This window comes from Dendropsophus ebraccatus, chromosome 4 (genome assembly GCF_027789765.1).
Source record: "Dendropsophus ebraccatus isolate aDenEbr1 chromosome 4, aDenEbr1.pat, whole genome shotgun sequence".
Lineage (NCBI taxonomy): Eukaryota > Metazoa > Chordata > Amphibia > Anura > Hylidae > Dendropsophus > Dendropsophus ebraccatus.
Genome location: NC_091457.1, coordinates 101926219 through 101940380, shown reverse-complemented (window position 1 = coordinate 101940380; position 14162 = coordinate 101926219).

Genomic DNA, 14162 nt, shown 5'->3' with positions numbered 1-14162 from the left:
CATCACAGGATCAAGAGCCTGACAGGGGCAGGTAAAATAAACAGGATTTCTTTAGTCTGATCCCACCAACCCCTGTGCACCCTGTTTTTTTTTTTTTACTGTTACCCAGAATACTCCTTCAATTTCTGCCTCTCTCTAACACACACAGCCTGTTACAGCCATAGCACACTGGAGAAAAACACAATCTTCTCCCAGAGGTAAAAACACCACATTGAGGATAGTGGTTACTGCTACAATACTTATGGCTTCTCCTCTATACACAGGATATCTTCATATTGCACTGCTGCTCATATACAATGCTGATAAAATAGCTTAGGCAAGATGGCAGCTCCACAATTATGTGAAAAAAAAATTGTATTTATACAAACAGATTTTTGTTGAAAGAAAAAGTTTCACTACTTGGCTCTGATAAATGAAAAAAAAAACCACACTAGGTGAGACGTTCCCATTAAAATGTTGTCCAGAATTAGATGCATTCTTGCAAAAGCTGCTTTTAGTCCCACACCTGTAATATTGCATTCAAACTAAGAGCAAGAATGGTTGTTTTTAAAAAAGAAAGTAGCTACATTTTTCTCATCTTGGATGACCCCTTTAATGCTGCTGACATTTCTACTGTTACTATTATAGTTTATTTTTTGAGCCCTGGTCTCTCTCTTTTGGTGATTTCAGTTATTTGGTGACTTTAGGTTCCCACTGCATATAAAAACAGCCATTGATTTAAATGAAAAACTGCATTCAGCTTTATAGACAACAGCCTGAAATAGATGACATCATTATCTCATACATTATTTCGATGGCCATTGGTCAACACATTGACCTCAATGCAAATCATTCCATTATGAGAACAATGGCCTATTACCTAGGCTGAATTCCAAAATTCCAGGCGGTACCTGGGCACTCTCCTTCCCGACGGACCGGGAAGACATCAGCAATCAAATGCAGCAGGTTCGTGAATGTTTGAGTTTGATCAAACCTAGGATTTCCCAAGGTTCGATCAACTCTAGTGAACATGGCCTCAAACTTTAAAAGTACAACCAATTTAGGATCAAGGCCCATTTTTCAAATTTGACGTGATTCTTTGTGGTCATGTTTTTTGTACGGTTTTACTTATTCAAGTGATACTGAGATTTTTCTTTTTCAGGACACTACTATAATTTAATTTTTTTCTCTCATCGCCCTATGACGACACCCCTGGAGAGGTCCACCTTCCACTCCCATAGGACAGGAAACAGGATACAGGAAGTCCCTGGATCTTTAAAAAGCATGCGCTCCCTCTTAACACCAGTTCTGTTTCCTGTCCCTATTGGAGCAGGAGCAGGAGTTGGAAGGTGGCTACTCCACCTTCCCTTCCCTGGATAAAGAAAGCGGGACTGGGGTTTGGCCGGTCCTAATACCTTACCGGTCCCCGGCGGCGTTAGTCTCCTTCTGGAGAGCAGCCGCCCAGTCTGGCCCGGTCCTCGGCACCTCCAGGTATGGATCCCCGGTAATTCCCCGGCTCCCCCCGAATACCCGGAGGTCCACGTGTAGCGCAGCGGCGCGTTCGCGCGCACGCTGTGTAAGGGCCTCCTCAAACTTCCGGTAACGTCGGGGGGAGGGAACGCTGTGGCCGTGCCTGACAGCTTCCGGTGGCTGCGGCCTATCTCGGGAGAATGCCGGGAGGGTGTAGGCCGCATCAGCGCGCGGCATAAGGGGCGGGGCCAGCCGGTCACATGATCCGTGGCGCCAGATTTAAAAGCCAGCTCAGGGCCTCACAATGGTGAGTGCTCAGTGCTGGACTGCTGCATTGCAGAATCTACCCACTGATCCTCTCCTGACCTCCAGAAGCTTTTGAGGCACCATGGAGAATGAAGGCGCTGACACAGCTGAAGCTGTGAGACCTGAAGCACAGGCAACTGCGGTATGAAGTGGGTAAGAGGGGAGCCCCCCAACAGTATTGGAGTATATGTGTTTTTCTCTCTGACACCCTATCGTTCCCTCTTTTTTAGGTAGTTACCTGTAAAAAAGCTAGATCTAAGAGCAAAGACTGCCCGGTTTGCAGAAAATGTTTGAGTAGTTCATATAACAAGACTCTTTGTGGAGGGTGTATGAATAAGGTGTTGGATGAACAAGGTCCCTCATTTATGCGTAACATGCAAGAAATGATTAGAAATGAAATCAGGGTATGTACAGATTAGCCCCCCTTTTTTTCTTTTGATCATTTTAGATTAGTTAGTACCATTATTTGTCTTTTACCTAGGCCTCTAACCCTCCCCAGCAACCAATACAAACACCTGTTATTGCTCCTCCGATTTTCTTGGAAGAACCAGGGCCAAGTAGACCTTACTATCCCCCACCTCTACCTCCATCTACCCAAGAGGAGGAACAAGAGGAACAATTATCTGGATTAGAGGAACTGATTTCTAATCCAGAAGTTGAGGATGACATGACTGGGCCTACACCTGCTACTGATTATGTTGATGATCTGGTGAAGGCAGTCAGACAGACAATGGATTTGGAGGAGATCCCTGAAACCAGATCTGTCCAAGATGTTATGTTTGAGGGCTTAGCTCCCAAAAAAACCCTCAATTTTCCTATACATCAGAGTATAAAGACTCTCATCAACCATGAGTGGTCCAACCCTGATAGTTCTTCGTACCAGGGGCTGTAAGTCATATACTTCCATACTTGTTTATTTTCTTTTTTTGATCCAAGTATCATTACTTATGAGGCACATGTATATGTGATTTTTTTTTACAGTTCAAAAGGAAGTACCCCTTTGACCAGGAGGAAACAGCTACTTGGGGGAACGCTCCTAAAATAGATCCGCCTCTTGCTAAAATTTCAAAGCGTAATGCTTTACCATTTGAAGACCGCGCAACCTTAAAAGACCCCATGGACAGACGCGCAGAAGTCTACCTAAAAAAGAATTGGGAAGCATCTACCGCTTCCTTCAGACCCCTAGTAGCAGCAACCTCAGTTTCCAGATCTTTAGAAGTCTGGATGTCTGAGTTAAAGGAGCTCATTAGTAGAGGTACCCCCAGGGCCGATTCTAGGTTCTATGCTGCCTGAGGCGAAAATTGAAACTGCACCCCTTCCCCCGCAAACACAACTATATACCAGCAGTGAACATTGCATATATAACTACATACCAACAGTGCATACAGAACTATATAACAGAAGTGCATACACTAAGGGTATGTTCACACTGAGTAAAACAGGTGGAATTCCGCGGTGGAACTCTCCGCCGCAGGATCCCGCCTGTCTCACTGTCCCATAGCCCATCTATGGGAGAGCGTGCGCTCCTCCGCAGCCGCCGCTCTCCGCTCGAAGAAGTAACGTGATACTTCTTTGAGCGGAGAGCGGCGGCTGCAGAGGAGCATGTATAAGTGCCAGTCTTAATGGTGGTGACATATGGGGAGCCAAGTGTTAGAGACCCCCAAATAGTATAGGCCTCAGACGGCCTAATACTGCCAGCTTCAGACACTCAATAATACTGTTAGCCTCAGAGACCACCTTACCCATATCATCATACTACTCCCCCCTTCATCCTCCTTCCCCCTCCACCATCATCCTCCTCCCCCCTTCATCCTCCTGCCCTATCATCATACTACTACCCCCACCTTTATCCTCCAGACCCTCCATCATCATACTACGACCCACTTTATCATCCTCCTGCCCTTCCATCATCATAGTATAACCCCCCTCATCCTCCTGCCCTTCCATCATCATAGTATAACCCCTCTCATCCTCCTGCCCATCCATCATTATAGTACTACCCCTCTCATCCTCCTGTCCTTCCATCATCAAACTACAACCCCTCTCATCCTCCTTCCTCCTCCATCCTCATAGTACAACCCCTCTCATCCTCCTGTCCCTCCATCATCATACTACTACCCCTCTCATCCTTCTGCCCTTTCATCATCATAGTATAACCCCTCTCATCCTCCTGCCCTTCCATCATCATACTACTACCCCTCTCATCCTTCCGCCCTTTCATCATCATACTACTACCCCTCTCATCCTTCTGCCCTTTCATCATCATACTACTACCCCTCTCATCCTTCCGCCCTTTCATCATCATACTACTACCCCTCTCATCCTTCTGCCCTTTCATCATCATAGTATAACCCCTCTCATCCTTCTGCCCTTTCATCATCATAGTATAACCCCTCTCATCCTTCTGCCCTTTCATCATCATACTACTTCTCCCTTCATCCTCCTCCTGTGCCTTCATCATCATACCACTAGCCCCTTCATCTGTATTTAAAACAAAAAAAGCCATACTCACCTCACCAGTATGGACCCTCTAGTCTTCCAGGGACTCCTCTCCCGCTCTGCATGGGTGACATCACTCGCGCTCGACAGGGGGCGGGGCTTCCCGCGGCAGGGGGCGGAGCTTCCCAGGACATGGTTTTGCCGGGGCTGTCTCGTCAGAATCAGGACAGTCCCGGCAAAACCTGGGGGCCCCCACCTGCTCCCCTCCTCACCATCTGGACCGGGATCCACCGCTTCTCCTTTCCCTCGGTGACAGGAGAAGACGCCACACAGACCCCTCCCCCAGGCCAGGTCACAGCGCCATACACGCTCTCTGTTGTACAGCATTGTGACCTGGCCTGGGGGAGGGGCCTGTCACCCAGCGGATGCCGTACAGGGGAGAGGATTATAGTGTGAGTGGGGGCGTCCTCTCCTGTCACCGAGGGCCACGAGTCTGACGGCAGTGCGTCCCTAGAAGCTGCAGAGCTGCAGCTTCTAGGGATGCGGAAAGGGGGACACCTGAGCGGGCGGCGGGAGTCAGATGACAGGGCAGAAGTTGCCGCCCCTAAAGGGACCCCAGAATGTGCCGCCTGAGGCGGAATACTCATTCCGCCTCATGGCAGAAGCGGCCCTGGGTACCCCCGCTGAAGATCTCCTCAAGTCTTTTGACACTTTAAACTATGCAGTGTCTTTTGTGTCTGAAGCATCGGCTGATGCTCTTAAATTATCAGCAAGATCCGCTGCTTTAGCTAATTCAGCTAGAAGATCTATCTGGCTCAAGGAGTGGAAGGATGACGTCACTTCAAGGGCAAAATTGTGTGGGGTCCCACGTGAGGGCAAAGCGTTATTCGGACCAGCTCTGGATAATATCCTTGAGAAGGCCTCGGGTAGGAAAAGGGGTTCCCGCTCATTCAACAGCAACCCAACCGTTCCTTCAGAGGGAGAGGTAGGAACATACAAAGGGGAGGGGCGACCAATAAAAGGGAATGGAGAGCCCCTAAAAAATCCAAAGGGTTCCTAATGTCAACTATAGACAGTTCCAAAAAACAGACCCAATGACGCCAGGGCCCTGTGGGAGGTCGCCTTCTGTATTTTGTGTCTGAATGGACCAGTATTTCTAATAGTACTTTTGTTCTAGACACAATAAAATATGGCTTGAAAATTTTGTTTGTGTCCTCCCCAGGGGAAAGATTAGTTACTACTGATTTGTCCTCTAATCTTGAGAAACATGCAGCTCTTATCCTAGAGGTGCAGTCTCTCCTGAACAAGCAGGTTTTGGTTCCTGTCCCTGAATCAGAGTGGGGTAGAGGATTCTACTCCACGCTATTCTTGGTCAAGAAGCCAAATGGTTCCTTTAGAACCATTATCAATTTAAAACCCCTGAATAAGTTTCTGACCTATGAAAAATTCAAAATGGAGTCAATCTCCTCGGCCATCTTGATTCTTTCAGAAGGTTGTTTTATGGCTACTCTGGACCTGAGAGATGCATACTATCACATCCCCATTTATCCAGAACATCAGAGGTTCCTCAGGGTCGCAGTTAAAATAGGGGATACGGTCTGCCACTATCAATATCAAGCTTTACCCTTTGGCATCTCTCAGGCTCCCAGAGTATTTACGAAAGTGATGGCAGAAGTCATGGCTCACATTAGGGAGTACGACATTATCATCATTCCCTAGCTAGATGACTTCCTATTAATCAGTGACTCAGCCTCCTCTCTTCAATCCCAGATCTGCAAAGTGGAAGGGATCTTGTCTAAACTGGGGTGGGAAGTGAATGACGAGAAATCCAATAAGATCCCTTCTCAATCCTGTCAGTTTTTAGGGGTTTTGCTGGATTCACGAACTAAAAGATCCTTTTTACCACAGCATAAGATCTCTTTAGTTTCCTCTAAAGCTAAAAATCTCATAGATCAACCTTGCACCACCTTTAGAAAAGCAATGTCAGTTCTAGGCCTGTTCACCTCATGCATTCCTGCTGTCCCCTGGGCACAATATCACTCGAGGGTCCTTCAGGCACAAATACTTAGTGACTGGGATGGTACAGTAGAATCTCTTGACTCTTCCCTTATTCTGTCTCCACAGACTCGCAGATCACTTTCCTGGTGGACAGACTTAGACCATCTCTCCAGGGGTCTCCCCTGGAACCCCAAGGACGTCATCACTATCACTACAGATGCCAGCCCTCGGGGGTGGGGGGCTCACTCAGGTTCTCTGGTTTTCCGGGGGCTTTGGAGCCTGGAAGAACCCAAAGACCCCCAGAATGTAAGGGAATTAAGAGCAGTATTCCTCTGTGTCCCAGGCCCTTCCGTTCCTAGAAGGGAAGGATGTAAGAATTTTGTCAGACAACCAGACTACAGTCGCCTACATCAATCATCAGGGGGGCACCAGATCTCAGATCCTTATGAGAGTGGCACACTTCCTGTTCAGGTTAGTGGAACCACATTGCCTTTCTCTATCAGCCTTACATCTGAAAGGTGTGGAGAACGTCAGGGCGGACTTTCTCAGCAGGCATTCCCTCAATCAGGGAGAGTGGGAATTATGCCAAGAGACTTTTTCAGAAATATGCACACTATGGGGCACTCCAGAAATAGATTTGTTCGCCTCAAGAGCAAACAAGAAGGTCAAGAACTTCTTCTCCCTGTGCCCAAGAGACTATCCCCTGGCAATAGACGCTTTAGCTCAACCATGGGACAGGGGCCTTCTATATGCCTTCCCGCCAATCAGACTCTTGCCCAGAGTGATCAGAAAGATTCGACAAGAGAGGGCCCACATTATCCTAATAGCACCCTTTTGGCCCAGAAGGGTATGGTTTCCTTTTCTGAGGAGAATGTCAGTTTCAGACCCTTGGGTACTACCAGAGAGGGAGGATCTGCTCAGACTGGGTCCAGTATGTCATCCACAGGTACAGAACCTTCATCTGACGGCCTGGCACTTGAGAGGCAATTGCTAGTGGACAGAGGCCTCTCATCGGAAGTCATTACCACATTACTATCTAGTAGGAAAAGGGTCACTTCCCTCATTTACCTTAGAACATGGAAGGCCTTTTGCAGATTCGTCAATAGACCTATTAACATGCTTTCCCCCTCTGACATCGCAGTTATATTTGACTTCTTACAGGAGGGATTAAACTAACATCTCAGACCGAGTACGATTAAGGTACAAATATCTGCCCTAAGTGCGTTGTTTGACTATAAATTAGCCGACCATCACTGGATAAAAAGGTTTGTTAGGGCGGCCTCTAGACTCCATCCTACAATTAAATCCAGACTTCCCCCCTGGGATCTTAATTTAGTACTGAATGGTCTCACTGCTGCTCCATTTGAACCCATCACAGAATGTAACATCAGATTTGTCTCTTGGAAATTAGCTTTTTTACTTGCTGTTACATCAGCCAGGAGAGTTGGCGAGATAAGAGCTTTTTCCATCCAGCCTCCCTATATGACTATTAGGGATGACAGAGTAATACTCTCACCAGACCCAGCCTTCCTACCCAAGGTCGTATCCGATTTTCATAGGTCCCAAGAAGTGGTCTTACCTTCTTTTTGTAACTCTCCATCTAATGACCGTGAAGCCTTATTCCATACCTTAGATGTTAGAAGAGCTATCCTATATTACCTGAAAACCACAGAGGGATGGCGTACAAGTAATAACCTATTGATCTCTTTTCAGGAAAAAACGAGAGGTAAAGCAGCCTCCTCTCAGACCATATCTAGATGGGTCAAACAGGCCATAGTACAATGTTACCAGAATGTGGGTAAAGAGGTACCAGTAGGCTTTGGGGCACACTCTACCAGAGCAGTAGCAACATCATGGGCAGAGAGGGCATCAGTTCCCATTGAACAAATATGTAAGGCAGCAACTTGGAGTACTCCACACACATTTTTCCGTCATTATAGACTTCAGTTAGGTTCTAATGAAGAGCTAACCTTTGGCCGCAGGGTATTGCAGGCAGTAGTCCCTCCCTAGGCGATTCTATTCCTAGTCCAATCTCCAGGGGTGCCGTCATAGAGCGATGAGAGAAAACGTAAATTACTAACCTGGTAATTTCTTTTTTTTTAGCCCATGACGGCACCCCGCCTAAAACCCACCCTGAATTATGTAAATATATTATAGTATGTAAATATATATATATATATATATAAAAAAGATGTTTTGTTTTTTGTTTTGTATGTGCATCTCAAGCTTCGCTCCTAGGTCTTTGTTGAATTCTGGTGTCAAGAGGGAGCGCATGCTTTTTAAAGATCCAGGGACTTCCTGTATCCTGTTTCCTGTCCTATGGGAGTGGGAGGTGGACCTCTCTAGGGGTGCCATCATGGGCTCAAAGAAAAGAAATTACCAGGTTAGTAATTTACATTTTTTTACATTTCAAAAGTTCAAGGTCTAAGTTTACATTTTTTTGCAGATATTCCATTTAATTATTTGCATTTTACCACATTCAACTCTGTAATTCTTGCCTTTCTTTTTTCTTTAAAGAAAATCCTATATGTGGCCCTAGAGCCCAGGTGTCAAACTTATATACAAAAGCTCCAGCGGACTTAAAAATCTATTTCTCTGTGTGTACTCTGTTAATTCACCTATAACAGTCTGTCATTTAATTCGATACCTACAGCAATTCTTTATACCAGCAAAACCACAAAAAATGGTTAAGGAGCGATCCCTGCTTCTTACCTGGCTGGGCCTCAGCATCGCAATGACGCTGGTCCAAGCTCGGTGCTTGATTCTCAGCCCACTGTAATCAAGCACTGATCTATAAGAGATTAGTGCCGTAATAATAATAGTCCCTCAGGGTGACTAAAAGTTAAAGTGTGTGTAAAAAAAAAAAAAAAAAAGTTTTTAGTAAAAAAAAATTCCACCCCATTATAAGAGTTTAAATCCCCCCCCCCCCGTTTACCATTTTTTACCAGGTGCAAAATTGTACATTTTCAGTCTGAAAAAATTGTAACAAAAAGTGATCAAAAAGTTTCATGTACTTAAAGCGGTTATCCAGCGCTACAAAAACATGGCCACTTTCCCCCTACTGTTGTCTCCAGGTCAGGTGCAGTTTGCAATTAAGCTCCATTTACTTCAATGGAGTTTCAAAACCACACCCAAACTGGAGACAACAGTAGGGGGAAAGTGGATATGTTTTTGTAGCGCTGGATAACCCCTTTAAGCAAGCTACTGATAGAGAGAACAGATCATGGCACAAAAACATTACCTCACACTGCCCCATAGACCAAAAAATAAAATAGTTATAAAGGACGGTAATACAGCAATTTTAAACACATTAAGGGTACAAAACACACACAGCGTATACACAGCAGATACGCAGCAGATTTGATGCTGTGTTCAGTTATTTAGATCTAATCTGCTGCGTATCTGCTGCTTATCGCAGCAGTAAATACGCAGCGTATATGCAGTGTGTTTGTACCCTTAGTTTTCAAATTTTTTTTACATTTTTTAAAAGCAGTCAGATAAATAAAAGTAATACAATTTACATATTGTTGTAATCGTACTGTCTTGAGGAACATAGAAAACAGTGTAAACAGGAACCCCCCACCCCCGTTTTATTTTTCAATTTCACTGTTAAATAATGGTTTTCCAGCATATTTTATGTTTGCCCAGATTTATCAAAGGGTGTAAAAAATATAAACTGTGTAATCTGCCTACCAGAGCAACCAATCATAGCTCCTATTTTACTTTACCAGAGCCGAAAGCTGAACTGTGATTGACTGCTGTGGACAGTTTACACCAGTGTATATTTTACACACTTTGATAAATCTCCCCCGTTATCCTTACCTCTCAGTGCTGCCTCTTTGTCCTCCTCTAGTGTCCCCTGCTGACTGCAGAGCCTCCACTTCCTAGATAAACTCTACTCAGGACTGACAGCCTGCTCAGCCAAGGTAAAGTACAGACCATGGCGCAAAAAAAAAAAAAAAGGACCTGTTATATAGCTTTATAGGGGGGAAATAAGAGAAAAGGGTCCGAATAGTGCACTTTTAGGCCTATTCATTTTTTGGAAAATGTTTTAAAAAAAAAATTTAGGCTGGAAAATAAAATAAAACCTATATAAATTGGATAACAACCCAGAGAGTGAAGACAATTGGGGGGCATTTATCAAGACCGGTATACTCGTACTTCTATCTTTTCCTTGGCCAGATTTACTAGATGGTGTACGCCTCTCAGTAAAGCCGTCCGGCCCTGGGCCTGGCACAGGCATTGCGGAACACATCTACACCTGCTTGGGAGCAAATGTAGATTTGTATCATGATTTACGCTCCTGCGAGCCACACCTCCTTCCCAACCCCCCCAGCCCCATCTCGCCATGCATTTTATGGTAAAACAAATGAAGTCAATACATTTAGTTTTGCAAAAAATAAGCCCTGATATCACTTTTTTAATGGAAAAATTAAAAGAATTAGAAATATTTGAACGCAAAGCGATAAGCAAAAAAGCTAAACTGAAGAATTGCTGTGTTCTTTAACCCCTTAACGACATCGGGCGTAAATGTACGCTCCCGCAGGGTGGGCTTTGATGCAAACGGACGTACATTTACGCCCGATGTTTCCCCGATCGCTGTGTGTACACACACATCGATCGGTGAAGATGGCCTGCTATAATGTATAGCAGGCCATCTCTGCTTGTCTGCTCGGGGGGTGCCGGCGATCGCTGCTATAGGCTGATCAATTCAGATCAGCCGATAGGAGCTAAATTCAGCTTTCTGGGTCATCGGTGCTGTCACCAATCGCCATCAGTGTCCCCACAAAACATGGCGCCGGTGCAACCCCCAAGATCGCCGTGATAGGCCGGCCCACTTATCACTTATATAATAGAAAAAAAACAATGTGCCTAATTGCACTGTGTGTGCACGGTCCTGTACCAAGTCGCTTCACCTTGGTTAGTACACCATCAGAAAATAGAATAATCAGGACACCTTTATATCTTCAAAAATTCTCTTTTTTTTTTAATTTTTCTTATGCAATATAAAAATTCTTCTCATACAAAAAATGTAACAAAACACATCACCACAGTGCGCAGGAATCGGGAGTATAAGATGTTCACGCCAAGGCGCTGGCTGGCTCCATTTCTTCCGAGACTCTCACTCTCATCAGATGGTCTGATGACGACCGAACGTGCTGCTACGATTCGGGGTCCGCCCCCTTTCTTAAGCAGAAAGATTTTTTTTTTCTTTTTATGCGCCCTAACGCCGCTGAGTTCTGATCAGCAACTCGCCCTTTTTGGCGTAGGGGCGTTTTTCCCCCGTATATCCTACCGCCACTGTCTGCTGATAAGTGCCGCACATAGGTGCGGCATTTATCAGCAACTTCTTTCTTGGCGTAGGTTTATTTTTTCTTACTGTCAAAAAAAAATGTAAAAAAACACTACATTACACCACACTACATGAAATAAAGTTTTACACTACACTACATTACCCATTTACATACCCCATATACTAATCCCCGTAGGGCTGGGCGGTATACCGTGAAAATACCGATACCGTCTCTGGCGTCGGTTAACCGACCTCAACATTGCCAGGACGGTATGTGCGGTATTTTCACGCTTTCCCCGCCTGAGCCGTGAGCAGTGAATTAGTGTGCTCTCTGTGCAGGGAGGCCGACATGACAGAGCGCCCCCCTCCGCACCCAGCACGACAGAGCGCGACCCCCGACCCCGTGTGCCGTCTGTGCAGGGATGCCCATACTTCAGAGCCCGGCATGACAGTGCGCCTCCCCCCCATCTCCGTGCGCGGCATGACAGAGCGCACCCCCTCCTGCCCGACAGAGCGCGTCATGCTTCCCCACGCGGCCTGTCCCATCAGAGCGCGCTATGCCCGTCTCCATGCACCCGTCCCGGCCTGTCCAATCAGAGCCCCTCCCCACCCAGCACCTGTCCCATCAGAGCGCGGAGGTAGCGGTAGCCCAAGGGAGAGAACCTGTAGAAGATGGTACTGCGATCTAGAGCTGTCACTACCCCGCAGGAAGGAAGCAGCTGCCAGCCCCTGCAGATCCTCTTCTCCTTGTATGTGCCCAGTGCCCAGGTTCTGGAGCTGCTGTTTGCCCTCAGCCTGTCCCTGGTGTCTGCAGGAGCTGTAAGTGCCCAAATACTGTGCTGTGCCCCTATACTGTGCATATACTGCGCTGTGCCCCTATACTGTGCATATACTGTGCGCCGTGCCCCTATACTGTGCATATACTGTGCCCAAATACTGTGCTGTGCCCCTATACTGTGCCCAAATACTGTGCTGTGCCCCTATACTGTGCATATACTGCGCTGTGCCCCTATACTGTGTATATACTGTGCGCCGTGCCCCTATACTGTGCATATACTGTGCCCAAATACTGTGCTGTGCCCCTATACTGTGCCCAAATACTGTGCTGTGCCCCTATACTGTGCCCAAATACTGTGCGCCGTGCCCCTATACTGTGCATATACTGTGCGCCGTGCCCCTATACTGTGCATATACTGTGCGCCGTGCCCCTATACTGTGCATATACTGTGCGCCGTGCCCCTATACTGTGCATATACTGTGCGCCGTGCCCCTATACTGTGCATATACTGTGCGCCGTGCCCCTATACTGTGCATACAGTATACTGTGCGCCGTGCCCCTATACTGTGCCTATACTGTGCGCCGTGCCCCTATACTGTGCGCCGTGCCCCTATACTGTGCCTATACTGTGCGCCGTGCCCCTATACTGTGCATACAGTATACTGTGCGCCGTGCCCCTATACTGTGCCTATACTGTGCGCCGTGCCCCTATACTGTGCCTATACTGTGCGCCGTGCCCCTATACTGTGCATACAGTATACTGTGCGCCGTGCCCCTATACTGTGCCTATACTGTGCGCCGTGCCCCTATACTGTGCCTATACTGTGCGCCGTGCCCCTATACTGTGCGCCGTGCCCCTATACTGTAATAACTAGTATGCACTAAATGGCTCTGCCTTGTGTTGCTGCTAAGTGAGTTATTATTTTTTTCACTTTTGTGAATCAAAATATTGCCACTTTGGCATGGCAAGTAGGTGTGGCTTGCAAATGGGGTGTGGCTTACAAAAGGGGCGTGTCAGAATTATCGTTCAATTATCGTTACCGCGGCTACGTGTGCGATAAACCGCGATATTGATTTTGGCCAATATCGCCCAGCCCTAAATCCCCGTATAAAGATGGCCCCCAGGGTGCTTTCGGTGGAGGACGCATACGCTACTATTGCCTCCGACACCGAAACAGCCAGTGAGCATGAATGGGGGGATCCTTCTTTCCTCCATTCATCCTCATCCTCCAGTGACGTGTCTGGGGGTAGCGTAGCGTACGCTGCCCCCCAGACACGTCTTTTCCGCCAGTACCGTCACAATAAGAGATGACGGTATGGCGTGAAATTCTACAAACTCTGTGAGAGTACCTCAGGGTACACTTACAGATTTAGGGTACGTGCACACTGCGGAATGGTGAAGGATAACCCTTTATGCATTCCGCAGCTGGCACCCACCGGCGGACTGATGGAGGCGCTTGTCTCCGCTCGTGTCATAGACTCCATCCTATGCACGTGCGGATTCAGTCTTCTGTCCAAGGAATGAAAACGTTCATTCTTTGGACAGAGAGCGGAATCCGCCCGTGCATAGGATTGAGTCTATGACACTGACGGAGACGCGCGCCTCCATCAGTCCGCCGGTGGGTGCCAGCTGCGGAATGCACAATAGGTTAGCCTTCGCCATTCTGCAGTGTGCACGTACCCACTACGTTCACACTGCGTGTGAGACCGGCCGTTCCGTGACCTGGCCTGTCTCTTGCCGAATCATCTCGGCCGGTACTGAAGTACTGTCCGGATGATCTTCCGGCCGCAGAGCTCTGATGCGCGCGCCCGCATCAGAGCTTCCCATAGCACACAGTGAAGCAAGCATCCGGAGCCGCTTGCTTCACTGTGTGAACTGACAGGTCTTTCACTGAATTC